This window comes from Scyliorhinus canicula, chromosome 21 (genome assembly GCF_902713615.1).
Source record: "Scyliorhinus canicula chromosome 21, sScyCan1.1, whole genome shotgun sequence".
In the NCBI taxonomy this organism is placed as follows: Eukaryota; Metazoa; Chordata; class Chondrichthyes; order Carcharhiniformes; family Scyliorhinidae; genus Scyliorhinus; species Scyliorhinus canicula.
The window spans coordinates 35,503,118-35,519,061 of record NC_052166.1 but is presented as its reverse complement, the minus strand read 5'-3'; positions in this window follow the sequence as shown (position 1 = coordinate 35,519,061).

The window sequence follows — 15,944 nt, the reverse complement described above, 5'->3', positions numbered from 1 at the left end:
CACGTTCTCCCCATGTCTGTGTGGGTTTCCTCTGGGTGTTCTGGTGTCCTTCCACAGTCCAAAGAAGTACCAGTTATGTGGATTGACCATGCTAAATTGCTCCTTAGCGTCCCAAAGTTTAGATGGGGTTGGCGGATAGAGTGGGGCTGTGGGTCTAGGTAGGGTGCTCTTTCGGTGGGCCAGTGCAGACTCGATTAGGGCCTCCTTCTGCATTTTAGGGATTCTGTGATCCCCTTGAGGGGGTAGGGACAGCTGTGGTGAGGTCAGGAAACTGTGAGGTTCCTTCAATTATTTTGTTATTGGGTTCCCGGCCACAGGCAGCCTGATTGACAGGTAGGAGGACTGTCATCTGGGAAACCTGCTTCACCAGGCCAAGGCCAATAACAGGTTATTGACTTCAGGGGGTGAGAGAAACTGGTGGTGGAGAGGGGTTCTATTAATGGTGTCTCCATGCCTGAGGTGGGGCGAGTGGAATCCAATGTTTGTTATAGAGCAAGGGGAAGCAACACATTGTGGGGCAGGGAGTATGGTTTATTGTGTAGCTTGTTCGCCCTGGTGCAAACCCCCCTGGCCCACAAGCAGTGCTGGAATAACACTTAACCTTATAAATTCAGCTCTACCCACCTTTTAATTGCTGGGTTTTCCGAGGCTGGAAAAACCAAGCTGACATGAATTAAAAATAAAATGGGGCCATGGTAGTCACACTATAATATTTAAACAACTGACCCTCTTCCCCCAAACAAATTGGTCATCTGACCCTGATCCTGCCTCCATTAAAAACAGGGGTGTGTGGGTCAAGCCACATTAGATTCCTGTTTCAGATTTTCTGCATTTTGCCCTCTGACATAAGCCAGACTCATCAATTCCTGACAATTAAGATTCAGCAAATAATGCAGAGGTCACATCGAAACAGGAGCAATCTAGCCTGCAAAGTCACGATATTTTCTGAAAATGAGAAAGGAAAAAAGTTGCACCAGAGTTTAAAGTTCAGGGTAAGTTTATACTTCAATTGTAGCATCACTGTGAAGTGGTTTAGTTCTTAACCTGGTAGCACTCAATTCCCTCACTTGATTGAACACAAAAACTTCACCCAGAAATAATTAGATGAGGGAAGTTTTCTAACCTTGTCAGATCTGTTGAAAATAAATGCGCCACATCAGTGTGATCTTCATTGGAACAGGTATCAAGAGTAATTGTGTATATATATATATATATATATATATATTGACTAGAAAGTGAAGTTACCTTGACTTCAACTTTGTGCTGCATGTGTTAGCCAGCTCTTTTCTAACACTGGAAAGAAAATGGACCACATTTGAATGCCGTCCTGCGAATACGTATAGTCGAAGCAGTAATACCAAATAGGCACCAGGGGGGGCGATTCTCCAAAATGGAGACCAAGTGTTTGCGCCGTCGTGAACGCCGTCGAGAATCGCCCCCCCATAACTTTGTACCGCCAGCTCAACTCATTGTAAAGGAGATAGTGGTGTCAAAAGCAGAAGAGACCTTTGGTATTCCCTATAAATCAATATTTTGTTTAGAGTTAATATTTATGTGATTTACTGCCGTTTCCTTTGTTTTCTTTGAGCTGGTATGTTCTAAATCCATTGCATGCCTTGTGTTGCTATTTCTGTTTTTGGAAAATCATTTTTACTAAGTGAAGAGGTAACGAAGGCGATAATTTACAACATATCTCGGTCACGGCTGTTGCAAGAAACGAGGGCATGGTAGGCTGTGGAAGGGGATAGAAATATTTTACCATTTCAACCAATCTTTAATCTACACTACGCTTCAGAGCACTGATTCCAACGTTCTGCATTATGGCTCCTTATAATAGCAATGCCAATTGCCAACAAATTGTAGCTCTGGTTTTGAATTATACTGTTTTCGTCCTCCATTTGTTTGTCTTGTGGGGAAACCACCTATTTTCTCTATCTGGTTGTACTCTTTAATCAGTCACTAGGAATGAAAATGAAAGCGTTTGGGTTGCATGTGATTTTCATTCTTCAGATGGTTTTATTCCATTATTTCTGCACGGGAGCAACTTTTCTGCACTCTTGTGTATTTCCCCTGGATGGTCTGGTTGAGATTGAGACCTCAGCTTTTGTAGGATTGTTGAGAATAGCCCAATTCATGGCACCATTTGGTACCGATCACACAGTTTGGCCCAGATTAGAGATGGCACCAACAACTCAGATTGGAATCGAGGGTTTAATAGGAAGCGACAGGCAGGTAACGATTTGAAATTTTTGGAGGAAAGCAAATGCGCATTTTCTGACTGCTCTGAGTGCCAGAATAAACTTGTTCCACTCGCCTACCCTAATAAAATGTACCCCTGCTCCAGGAGGGGTGGTATCAGCGACAGGCAAAGTACCTGAAGCTGGAGAGCTGACCAGTGTGGGAGAAAAATGAATATTGGGAGTGAGGAGAATGCTGGAAGCAGCCTGCTTTAATTAAGCCTCAAACTCCAATTTCCTCAAGACTTCAGTGACAGCATAAAAGTTCACTGTACCTCATCCACTGTTCTCTGATTGGCTCACAAGCTGAAGATTCTGCTGGTGTATCCCTTAGCTCTTAGCCTCTTGGGTCAGATTACTCCCAGGCATCCAGTACGCTCTCTTGTACCCTGACAGTGAAAAGAAAACTTAAAATTGGTGTTCATTAAATATCATTAAACTTCATTAAATATTTCAAACTGTAATGTGCATCTTTGATAACGTATGCCAACAAATGTTTTCAGGGTCTTCCTGGAGTTGCAGGATTACAGGGTAGACCAGGTTTACCAGGAGACATGGTAAGTGTAACCATATTAGCACCATGCTTATTCAGTTGGTCATGTATTCAATGTATTCCTTTCTACTGCACCTTTGATTGTAGAATTCGAAATTATGCTACTTTACTAATTGTTCTTTGAGAAATTGGATTCAAATAATGATCAAGGGCTTTATTGCTGGATCTGTGAATGGCTGGTCCATACCGACCAAGAGGGTCCTATAGTTTGTGCTGTCAGCTTATTCTAGCCTTGCTAGTGAGAAGATTGAATAATTGCCTGTATTTTCTTTGGATTAGAGGAGAGGTTGGCCAAGCCTCCTGGTTAATGACCGGCCAGTCATGCTGCAAGTTTACACATTTGAACAAAATGCTAAATTTTGCTGTTGTTTAATAAGTTGTAGATGGCTGTCCCAGCCTTGCTCACACTGGGATAAACCCTCTTGCCTAAAGTCCCACAAAAAAAATCATTATTTTCCACTTTAATTGGAGAAGCGTGGGTTCCAACTCACATGGTAGTGCAGAATTGAACAAATCATATGAATATTACAAGGCTGGTAGCAACATTTTTCATTTACACCACTACTGAAATTAAAGTCACCATAGTCCCCGAGGACCATGGGCTACTTTCCCCTTTGAGAGAGATGGTGGCGATTTAACCTGAGGGTCACCACATCTCGGGTGACGGGCAAGGCTGAGAAGGCGGGGCCTTCATGGGTAACCTCAGCCGGTACGGGAAATGAACCCGCGCTGGTGGCGTCTCTCCGCATCATGATCCAGCCAACTTTACTAACCGACTGCCACTACTATCACATCCATGTAAAGCAGATTTGGCCGTGCATCAAACCTGGCAGAATGACTCGGGGAAACTGGGGCTGCACGGCAAACTCTGACTCCCCACCCTCTGTACTTTGAATGACATTGCACCATCATTCCACCCTGGAACAGACAAAAATTTAAAAAAACATGAGCATACAGGCAGCAAAAAAAAATCTTATAGGATGATGGATGGACATGCTGACAGGAGTTCCGTTCTGACACATTACCTGTGCATTAGTCCAAGGGAAGATGTGTAAATACAATCTGGAGTTGGACTGATCTTTGAGGATTACTTGCACTAGCATCAGTCATCGTGTTAAGTGTCCACCTTTCATTGGTTCCAGCCCACCTTTTAAAGAGTTGAAGTCAGGTTTAGTTCATCTAAAAGCAGCGGTCTCAACACAACTGCAAACCAACTTGGTTCTGCCATTTTAGAAAGGACCTTGTTAACATTTTATTCCCATGCTATTCTGAAGCTAGGTTTACACCTGTGGGGGTTCTTTTGTAGTAAAACATGCCTCACGCAGTTGTAGAGTTCACCACTGAATGTACTTTGTAATCTAAAACAAAGCAGGAGGGCACACATTACTTCATTCCTTAAACGGAATTCCGCTAAAACCCCAGTGTCTCCGAGTCAATATTGATTAGGGAAAAAGAGAGTTGGATTTCATTCCATAGAAAAATCAAGGTGCGATGCCAAGTTCCGAGGGTAACCATGAGTCTGAAACAGCAAGAATTCTGCAGTTTGTGAAAACAAGGCTCTGTCTTGTTAAGATCGCTGCTTATCTGCTTGCGTTCATATTTAACTTTTGGAGAAAAGTCCCTCTAGAAACGTCTCTCATCCCGATTTCATACAATAACTGCTGCCAGCATAAAATAAACTTCACAAAAAACAAACGTGTTAAGAAAAAAACATGAAAACATTAATGCTTGCTGCGTAAAATCTTGTTTGAGGTAAATCTCCTATGTGCACAACTTTGTGCCAGTTCCACTCTTACCCCATTGTCCTATTTTAATGCAGCAGTTATTGTACCTTGGTCAATATTAATGCTTTTTAAATGCCAAAATTCTGGCTCTATTGTGGAGTGAGTGAATTGTGCTGAGTCTAAAGGCAGGTCCTTGGCCTGCTATCTTCTGTTTCTATCAGTGGTGACTTGCCTTCCACTTAATCAGGAGCAGGCCCCAAGCCTGCCACAGCAAGAACAAGAACAAGAACAAAAACCCACGCTGTTGGCACTATTCTAATCCATAAACTAGCCACCCAGACAACTGAGCTAATGAGCATCCTTGCATTGTAGAAAAAGACTACAGTTAAAAGCCTCAGGACATACTACTTCAGAAAAAAAAATTACCAGTCTGTTTCCTTGCCTCCTTGCTGAAATCTCCGACTTACATTAGGGACAGAGTGTCACAGTGACCGACACACATCCAGTATGTTAGTCACTCTTTCTATGCAAGTTTGGAGGGTTAGTGACAGCAGACCATTCCATGAGGAAACTTTTATCCTAATCTCACTCCATGTCGACTTGCAAGCATCAACAGGAATCCCTGCACAGCAATTAATATCAAATCTCATTGCTGGTGGCCGTGCTTTTTTAAAAACAAAAGATAATGGTATAAGGGAGAGGGCGGTGGTGTGTTATGGTTCACTCAGTGAGTCCAAGTTGCTGTGGCAACATTCACTTTTAAAAGTATGTTGCAGTCTGGAGCTGTGGATAGTAATGATAGAAACTTCATCTTTCTAGCCATCACATGGTTGACCAGTAATATCCCCCGGTCTTGCCACCGGCCATTGGCCTGCATTGGAAGGATTTGTAGATTGACACCCAACCCATTTGGCCACATTATGAGTTCACCTTCATTGGTCATTAAGTTCTGATATTGGACTCAACTCCAGAGCTTTTGCCTAGAGGCAGTGACGCTACCCAATACGCCACAAGACCTCAAAAGACAACAGGCATGAAATTCTGCTCCCGCTAAGGTCGGGAAACCCGATCAAGCAGAGAATCCCACATCGGCCCAAAAACTGGTTCCGCACCAGGCGGCAAACCCTTCCACAGTCTCCATTCATGCCCCACCGTCCATGACAGGCTTCCTACTCTGCGCTGGTGGTCACATGCAAACAGCTCATATGCATTCTTCTGAATCTCCACCCCCCACCACCGTCAAATGCACCAACCCCCCTCCCCATCCCCTCCCCCCAGCAGGACCTTCAGTGGGCGGGCTTTGGTTCAAGTATTGACAACATTGTCCTGGCGAGCTGGACCCCAAAGGATCCATTGACCCTAACTGCAATGTTTAAACATTGTTGTTCTGATTGACAGATGCTGGCCATTTAAAAAATGCTAAATGCTTTCACTTCCTCTTTCCTAACCGCTGAAAGCACTGAGCATTATTGGAGTAGCCAGTAGCTGTCAATCAGGACAAGGATGTTTATACATGTTGTTAGGTTCAATGGAGGGCTCTTCAGTTTCATTCAAGCGTGAAGGGAAAAATATATAAACAAACCTATTGCTTGCTGTGTTTAAACCATTAAACTGTCAATCAAAGGCTAGTTAAATGTACTGCACTGTTAAATTGAATGAATGCTCAGCATAGCAAAGGATCGCAGGGGACTTCAAAGCTTTTCATGTGTTGTGAGCTTTCAAGGAAGTCTCTGACTCTTCAAAGAGCAACAGTTTTAAAACCATTGGACTTGGGGAGGAGATGTGAGGAAAGGAAAAGTCTTCCTGGCTCGCATATTCAATGAACTGTCTGATCTGCTCATCAGCTGTCAGGCTGAATAATTCAGAGTGAGAAGACCACTCCAAATTTTAAACCAGTCAGACAAAGTTGATGATTTGAAATGAGGGCTTTCTGAGATCACTATACCAAAAGTGTTCATCAGTTTGCCCAGGGCTGAAAGGGACAGTCCAAACACGGGGCCCATCCTGGGGAAAGTCCCAGGGGCAACCCCTTACCCCCTTCCTGAGCCCGCGAACCCCCAGGAACCTTGGCAGCGGCAGAGGAAGACATGAGCAATTGGCCAACCTCCTTGCCTCCCCTTGTGGTCCAACATGCTAGTCTAGGGTGTCACTCCCAGGGGGTCAGTGCCATGGTGCCAAAGGGCATTGCATCATTGGCAATTTCATAGGGTGGCACCTGAAAAGGGGGGGGGGGCTGAGGAGGTGTGACTGAAGGGGGAGCCAGGAAAGGGGAGGGGGGTTGGGTCACCCTGATGCATGCGTGGTTTGTGGGGGGGGGGATCTGTTATTCCTGTGGAGGATGATGAGCCTCCTTGATGAGGGGTTAGGACTACTCCTCTTGTCAGTGAGAGGGAGTCAACATTTGCATTGTGGGGGGGGGTCTATGACAGCTGGGATCAGGGCGCACATTCAAAATGGCAGCCCGAGACCGGCAAGTGCAGCGACCCTGTGTCCTCACCGCTATGCATAATTTAGCAGAACAAATGTATGTGAATACCACCTCGGCGACGCTCCCAGCACCAGTGAGACACGGTCCCTGATTTTCCACTGATGGGAGCACTTAGTTTTGAAACCGAAGTTTTGAATCCCTGCCAACAACTTTAACAGCGCAACACTCCTTTAGTGATGCACTGAGATATCAGCTTTGAACTTGTGCTTACGTCCTGGTCTGGGACTTGAACCTACAACCTTCCCACGTCAGAGGAAAGAGGGCTATCACTGAGCCACGTTTTTGTTCTCCTCATTCCGTGTTGTTGAGGCTTATTGTGTTCCTACCAACATTCAGCTGAGATCAGAATACTGAGCAAGACTGGGAATCAATGCTGAGGCATGTCACTCAATCTACTGTCAGGGGAAGTAGGCTGATGATTTACATTCCAAGCCTGCAGTTTAACTGAAAAGGTCTAAATGTATATTCTTCCACCTCACTCATGAAATATAGGATTGGATAAATGATTGGATGTACAAAGTTTATAATAGGATTGACAAGACCTTTCCATAATATTTCAAAATAATGGACAGCACAGCCTTTCTGTTGATTAGCTCCCACATAAGAGATCCATTTTCTGGCCTCACGTTGCCATCAAATGGTAAATATGTGGAACTACTTCACACGCTGATAGATTTATCAGGTGCTTAAGTTGTTATCATTTTACTCGACTGGCGTGAATACCCTGGGGGCTAATTTTAAAGAGTGATACAGCACTAGGCTGTTTGCAATTCTGTTAGCATTCCAGCTCTCCCTGTCAATAGACTATGCAGAATGTTAATAATCTTTCAGTCTCTTTTGTTTGTGGAAACAAATTGTAGAAGGCTTCTTGAAAGGCCATTTTCCTCAGTATTTAAAATAAATTTGCATGGTGGGAAACCTTGATAAGATTATGGTAATTTGATCAACAGCTTCACAGTGCCAGGGACCCAGGTTAGATTCCCAGTTTGGGTCACTGCCTATGCGGAGTCTGTATGTTCTCCCCGTGTCTGCGTCCACAAGTCCCGAAAGACGTGCTTGTTAAGTGAATTTGCCATTCTGAATTCTCCCTCCGTATATCCGAACAGGTGCCGGAGTGTGACGTCTGGGGGATTTTCACAGTAACTTCATTGCAGTGTTAATGTAAGCCTACTTGTGACACTAACAAAGATTATTATTATTTTAATTTCACTGAGAAACTCAGTTCGGAGTTCTGAATTGACGGTAATGAAACAGTTATGTTACAGCTACCAGTTATGTAATCGCTACCTATAACAGGTACAAAATTGCTGTGGTGGATCAGTTCTTATTAAAATGAAATGTCAAATCCCTTCAGCCTTTGAGCTTGGTAACCAAAGATTCAGACCCGCAGATCTCCAAATGAATGCATTAGCAGGTCCTGTGCAACTGAGGAAAAGCAGAGCAGTTTGAATAATTTCACATGAATGGTAGAGTGCTTCTGAGGCACTGCTGGTCAAAAATCAGGAGCAAAGCTTTGTAGGACAATCATAGATTCAAAGAAATTTATGGTACGTTTGGCTTGTTGGTCGAGAAAGAGCAATCCAATCAAATCCCACTTTCCAACTCTTGGTCTGTAGCTATTGGGGTCATGGAGTTTCAAATGCATATCCGAGTACTTTTTGAATGTACTTTTTGAATGTACTTCGGGCTTCTGCCTCGACCAGCCCTTTAGACAGTGATCGTCTGGGTGAATAGGTTTCTCCACAGCTATCTCCTAATTCTGCTGGAAGTTGCTTTCTATCTACATGCCCTGGTTATTGATCTTTCTGCTAACAGAAATAGGTCCTTCCTTCCCACACTATCTAGATCCCTCATACTTTTGTGCACCTCAATTAAATCTGCCCTCATCCACCTACTTTGCAATGAAAACCACACCAGCCAGTCCAATTTTTATGGACAACCAAAATCCTCTAGCCCAGGAAACATCCTTGTAAGTCTCCTCTAATGCGATCACACCCTTCCTGTGATGACTGGCACTTTGTGCAGTACTCCAACTGTGACCTAACTGGTGTTTTATATAATTCTGTGAGAATTGCTCAAGACCAAAATAATGGCCGGGATTCTCCCTTCTGGATACCAAGTCCCCACGCCGGTGGGAAAAACAGCGCCAACCACTCCGGCATCAACAGCCCTCGAAAGCTTGGAATTCTCTGCATTTCCGGGGGCTAGGTGGACGGCGGAGGGGTTGGCACCGTTCCAGCCGGCGCAGAAGGGACGGCGCGCGTTCGCGCAGCACCGGCCAGCGTATTTTGACGCATGCGCCATGGGTAATTTTTAATTGAAGAGGTTCTCTCCTCCGCGCCGGCCATGGCGGAGCCCTACAGGGGCCGGCGCGGAAGAAAGAAGTGCCCCCAAGGAACAAGTCCACCCGCAGAGCAGTGGGGCCCAATCACGGGCCAGGCCACTGTGGGCCCCCCCCCCCCCCCGCCCCGGGGTCGGATCCCCCCACGCCTCCTGAGGACCGGCCACACATACTCACCTGCCACGTTCCGCCGGTGTGTGAGTTGAGTGATTCACGCTGGCAGAACTGACCAAAAATGGATGGCCGCTTGGCCCATTGGGGCCCGGAGAATCGCTGAGGGAGCCGCTGCCAATGGCCCCGACCGGCATGGTGGGAATCCCGTCCCCGCCCAAAAAACCTCGCCAGAGAATATGGCAGCCGGCGTCGGAGCGGTGGGCGGGATTCGCCCCCCCCCCCCCCCCCCCCCCGGGGATTCTACGACCCAGTTGGGGGGGGGGGGGGGGGGGTCGGAGAATCCCGCTCAATATTTATCAAGATATGTAATGAGGGCATTTATTGTGCACTGTTAGCATAGGAAAGGATCTCATAAAAGGCAGTTAAGGGAACGATAAATAATAATAATCTTTTATTGTCACAAGTATGAAGTTACTGTGAAAAGCCTCTAGTCGCCATATTCCGGTGCTGTTTGGGTAAGCCGGTACAGGAATTGAACCCGCGCTGCTGGCCTTGTTCTACATTACAAACCAGCTGTCTAGCCACTGAGCTAAACCAGCCGATCACCAAACCACTAAATATTTTTGAGTGTATGAGATTGAAGTGTGTCAGTGCTTTGAATAAAAGTATATTCATCAAGAAGAATGAAATATCTTGCGTTAAATCTATTGAATGTGAATGTCTGAATATTCATCAGGGCCTGAGTAATGAGAAGTCAATAGTCACTTGTACTGCCTCAGCAGCTGAACCATCTTGAAATGAACATCATGACAGTGGCCTGAATCCGATTCATCAGCTGCTTGAATCCAGGTGATAGTGGCTTTTGTACATTGGGGTCAAAGGTCCCCAGAACCCATGAGTAAAGGTATGTGTTGATTGAAAGACAGCTGTTGAGTGAGCACATTCCTCATGGTGCTCTACAATTCAATCAATTCAGTCAAATGTCACAAAACTGACATGTTTATATACAGCATCTTTAAAGTGTGATTAAAACATTCCAAGGCACAGTGGTTCACGCTGCTGCCTCACAGCATCAGGGATCCGGATTCAATTCCAACCTCGAGTGACTGGGGAAGCACGGTAGCACGGTGGTTAGCACAGTTGCTTCACGGCTCCAGGGTCCCAGGTTCAATACCCAGCTTTTGTCAATGGCTGTGCGGAGTTTGCACGTCCTCCCCGTGTCTGCGTGGGTTTCCTCCGGGTGCTCCGGTTTCCTCCTGCGGTCCAAAGATGTGTAGGTTAGGTGGATTGGCCATGATAAATTGCCCTTCGTGTCCAAAGAGGTTGGGTGGGATTACTGGGTTGGGGGATAGGGGGTGGGGGGTGGGGTTTAGGTAGTGTGCACTTTCAGAGGGTCAGTGCGGACTCAGTGGGCTGAATGGCCTTCTTTGCACTGTAGTATGTAACACTGATACGCACAGAGATAGTAGGACAAAAGCTTAATCAAAGGGAAAGGTTTTAAGTGCTATATTAAAGCAGGAGGGAGAGGTAGAAATGTTCAGACAGAGGGATACTTTCTCTTCATGGACTCAAAAGCTTCAGCAGAAGGCAGCTTCGATGTTACGATTTTCACTTTGTGGCTTGGGAAATAGGAGCCTGAACTTTGTCCAGGGGTCAGGGGTGAAGCAGCTCGCTCAGTCGGCAAGCAGACACGTCAGCCAGCAGATCCCAAAGCTGGAGGGCAATTCGAGAGCTTTCAGCCCGAGAGGAGTAGCAGGCTGCAGTGGAGAGGTTGCATCAATATAAAAATGCCCTCACACCCAATTTTTCTCAAAGTTGTATTTAAAAGCGGAAGAAAGCAGCCAGGCCTCCACTTTGGTGGGGGGGTGAGGACCGGTGGTTTGGTGGCAGGCGGCATGGGGGTTGGTGAAGGTGGTTTGAATATCCCATCACAGGGCGGCCTTTGGCTTCAAAGATTGACCCTGTTGTTCTGCCTGGAGGGTAGGCACTTTGGCCTGTCACTGGGTGCCCGCCTCCCGGAAGTTAATCTCCCCGCTCGCTTCCGGCCCCCCAGTCATAATTGGGGAAAATTCTCAGTCCCTTAATAAGGGCAAACGATCAGATAAAGGAAGAAGAGCAAGGTATGCTAATAGTTTGAAACTTGGGGTGACTCATCCTCCAGCATGCTTTCTTTCTATGGTTCTGGAATATGGATGTCTGGCTCTTTACCCTGTGTTAATGAGCGCAAGACTGGAAAACTTACAGTATTCCTCACGATAGATGCTGCATTTTCCTGTAAGCAAATGCAAGACAACAGAAAGAAATTTGCACGAATATAGAGAAGTATGGCTCACATGCCACCTTGGTGTGATTATGTCAGCATGCAAGTAGTTAACATTAATTACTTTCTTGGTGCTGTTCAGTTGTAAGATTTAGCTGTGACATTAGAAACATTTTTGTTTGCCAGCAATAAGGTGTGCCCCGCAGCAACATGGACATGCAGCTGCACGCACTGAAACTCTATCTGACTAGTTTCCCTGTTGCACAAAGCTGCACCAAGTTGATGATGAAAACGTTTTGCCATGATTCCAATGGCCATCCCCTCGTAGTAGGCATTCTTCATGAATCCTGAGAAATCTTTTTTATTTTTTACTCCCATTCCTCATGGATTTGGAAGGTTCCATTTATTTACTTTGAACATTAGATCATCATCAAACTTGCGACGCAGAAGATGGCCTTTTTATGCTCGAAGGAGAACAATCCCATACTCTCCAACTTCTCAACATAACTGAAGACCCTCTTCCATGGAATTACCCCGATAAACCTCCCATGTCTGCTCTCATATCCTTAACATTCTTCCTAAAATGGGACACCTAGAATTATTGATAATACAGCAGCCGGGGCCCAATCAGCAATTTGGAACGATTTAGCATTACTTTCTTACTTCAATGCCTCCATTTAAAAAAACCAAGCAGTCCATACTTATTTTTTTAAGCACTTTATCAACCTGCCCTACCACCTTCAAAGACTATTGGATTGTGTTCCACTTCTTCAAAGAGGTTAACCATTGCTGCCCTCCTTTGAACAGAAGGGTGATGACCTCTGGTGGGCAACTTTGGTTCCGTTGGCTTTTGTTGGAAGCGTGCACCAAATGGCAAAAGGAATTCAGTGCAGGCCCCTGTAAGTATCAGCAGCAACCCGTCAAAAGTTGCTCACCAGAAACTCCATTCCTCAACTTTGCCGGTCAGTGTACTTTGGTGACTTGACCTGGAAAAATCATACCATTCATAAAATTCAATGCAATGTAGACCAACACACTGCAATGGAACTGCAGGATTGGCCCAATGTCTTTTTTTCTTTACTTTCACTTTGGCTTGCATTTTTTGCTATAATGGAGAACCTCCGTCATTTGCGAGGGGGTGGGAAAGGGCCTGGATGAGGAGTTGTGCAGGAGTGTTTCATGGAGACACTTTCCCATAGAGCTCAGCAGTTGCCTCCACTCCTATGGGACTTGGTGTGCAGGGTGTCGGAAGCATTACATGGGCAAATTAGATGAGGTAGGAGCCAATCTGCTGCGGGATTCTCCATCGGCAGGATCCTCCACTTTGCCAGCAGCGCAGCCATGCCCGCAGGTTCCCGACGGTGTGGAATAGCCACAGTCAGAAACCCCATTGGCCACGCTGTGCACTGCCCAGGTGAAAAGATGACAATTTTTGTCCGTGCGCGATTGGGCCAGGGTTGGCCACTGTGGGGGTGGGAAGGGGACGGGGATCCCTCCCCTGTTGCGTTCCATTGGGGGGGGGCGTCGGGATTTTTTTTGTGGATCTCGGAGCCATTTATAAATCTCGCTGCAACAGGCAGTTCTGGCGAGAGAGCTCTCCGTTGTAAAAAACGGAGCTACATGTGGCTGGGCCGCGCATTTCCTGTTTCGGCCCCTTATTCAACATGAGTAGCATTGAATAGTCACGTGTTTCTCGTTGCTGCGAATGCCAGGAAACACACAGCTAAATGCTCTCACTCGGGAACTTTATTCTCTTTTGGGAAGATCGCGTCCTGGGTCTTTGTTGTCCTTTGGAGTTCCACTGTCTCACACACTATTGATGACTGAGAGAACAGGCATGACCATCTCCTCCCACCCCTTCTATTTTAGTTCTCATAATCCACATGAAATGTACTGAGTTTTGAGATAAAACGTTCCTCCATGACTCTCTAAACTACAATTTGGCTCAAGATTCACACTTGGATTTTGCATCAGAGGGGCCCTTTGTAAGCTGTGAGAGTGACAATTCTGAATTTGCATTGGAGTAGGATGGAGTACTACTCTCTGCAATTCTGTCTGTATCTTCACACACTGAGTTAGTTTCACCCATCAGCCCTGTGCTCGCTAATCTACGTTGGTTCCTGGCCTAGCAATGCCTCAGTTAAAAAATTCTCACCCACGTGTTCAAATCTTGCTTCACTCTGCCTATCTAACCCTGTCCAGCCCTTGGACACTTAGAGAATTTTGCCTTGTGCACCCCCCACTTCCTTCACCCCACTATCAGCAGCTGTGCCTTCAGTTGGCTGCACCTCCAGATTTGGTATTCTTTCCCAAAATTTCCCTGGCCCTTCTCACACCTTTAAGAAGCAACAAATGCTGGGCTAGCCAGCAAAGCCTTGAATGAAAATGTGTCTTAAAACCAACACTCTTTCAAACTTTCGGTCCACAGTCTAACATCTCCTTCTTTAGATTTATGTCATCTTGTGCCTCATGAAGCACCTGTCAGGTACTGTGGGGTGTTTCCCTACATTCATGTTGCTATGTGAATGCAAGTGCACTTTGTTGTTGTCTTTTTCTTCTGACCAACCACAATACAGCTCAGCTGAAATTAGGTACTCAATGCGTGTGAAGAATAGTGGACATGAATCTATGTTGTGTACCCAAAGCAGTGAGTCCCAGATTTAGCTTGTTGTGCCTTACCAGCACCTGTCTAACCATCACTTGAATTGGGATTTTGGTTCAGTTCTGTTCTTCAGATACTGATGGTTAATATTTTAACGAGGTAAACAGAATGAATACCCCTGAGGCTGTCTACTCGAGCAGCTGTTGTTTCCGGGGCAGGGCCTACCCAAAGGTAAAGGAAAAACAAACAAAGAAAATGCACTTAAGGACCGAACGTGTGATCCAATTAATGAATTATGATAGCTTTTGTTGTGATTTAAAGTGCATTTTTAAAAAATATATTTTATTACGAACATGTATCAAAACAGGTTACAGCGAATAAACACCCCAAGAAACAACAATCAACTATCCAGTTTGTACATATTTATCCTCTTTTTCACTCCCCCTCCCCCGCGACGAACAGCCCTTCAAACATGAAAGGGAAAATCTCAGCAAGTCTGGCAGCATCTGTAGGGAGAGAAAAGAGCTAATGTTTCAAGTCCGATGACCCTTTGTCAAAGCTTTGGGCTATGAGAAAGAGTCCTCGGATAGAAACGTTAGCTCTTTTCTCTCCCTACAGATGCTGTCAGACTTGCTGAGATTTTCCAGCATTTTCCCTTTTGTTTCAGATTCCAGCATCTGCAGTAATTTGCTTTTAGCCCTTCAAACACGCTCACAAACATCCCCCACCTTTCCTCAACCCCCCTGAAGAGCCCCTCAACTCATACTTTATCTTCTCTATCCATAGGAAGTTGTACAGGGCACCTAACCAAGCCTCTACCCCCGGTGGCGATGCCGACCGCCACTCCAGCAAAATCGCCGCCGTGCAATCAGAGAGGCGAAGGCCACGACATCTGCCTTCCCCTTCTCCAGAGATCCGGCTTCTCTGAAACCCCAAATATCGCCACCAAATATCCGGATCCATCTCCTCCTCCACTATCCTGGCTAAGACGCGAACACTCCCACGCAGAATCGTCCCAATTTTTCACAACCCCAAATCATGTGTACGTGATTCGCTGGCCCCCGCCCACACCTCTCACACTCATCTGCTACCACCTGAAAGAACCCACTCATTCTTGCCCGAGTCATATAAACCCTGTGCACCACCTTAAACTGTATCAGCCTCATCTGTGTACAAGAGGAGGTCCCGTTTACCCTAAGCAGTGCAGTGCCTCACTCCATACTCCCCAATTGATCTCACCTCCCAACTCTTTTCTCCTTGATCTTCACCACCCGCTCGCCTCCCTGATCCCCCTGCCACTTGTATATATCCCCAATTCTTCCCTCCCCTTCCACATCCAGAAGCAGCAGTCGCTCCAGCAGGGTGTATCCTGGCAACCTAGAGAGCCCCCTCCAGATCTTTCTCACAAAGTCCCTAACCTGCAGATACCTGAACTCACTCTCCTCGGCAGCTCTACCCTCTCCCTTAGCTCCATTATGATTCTCGCACAGCGGCATTGGCATCGACATCCCTTCCACCCTAAAATGCCTCCTCACCTGATTCCATATCTTCACTGTGGACTGCACCACCGGGCTCCCTGAATACCTACTCAGAGCCATTGGCAATGCTCCCGTCACCATAGCCCT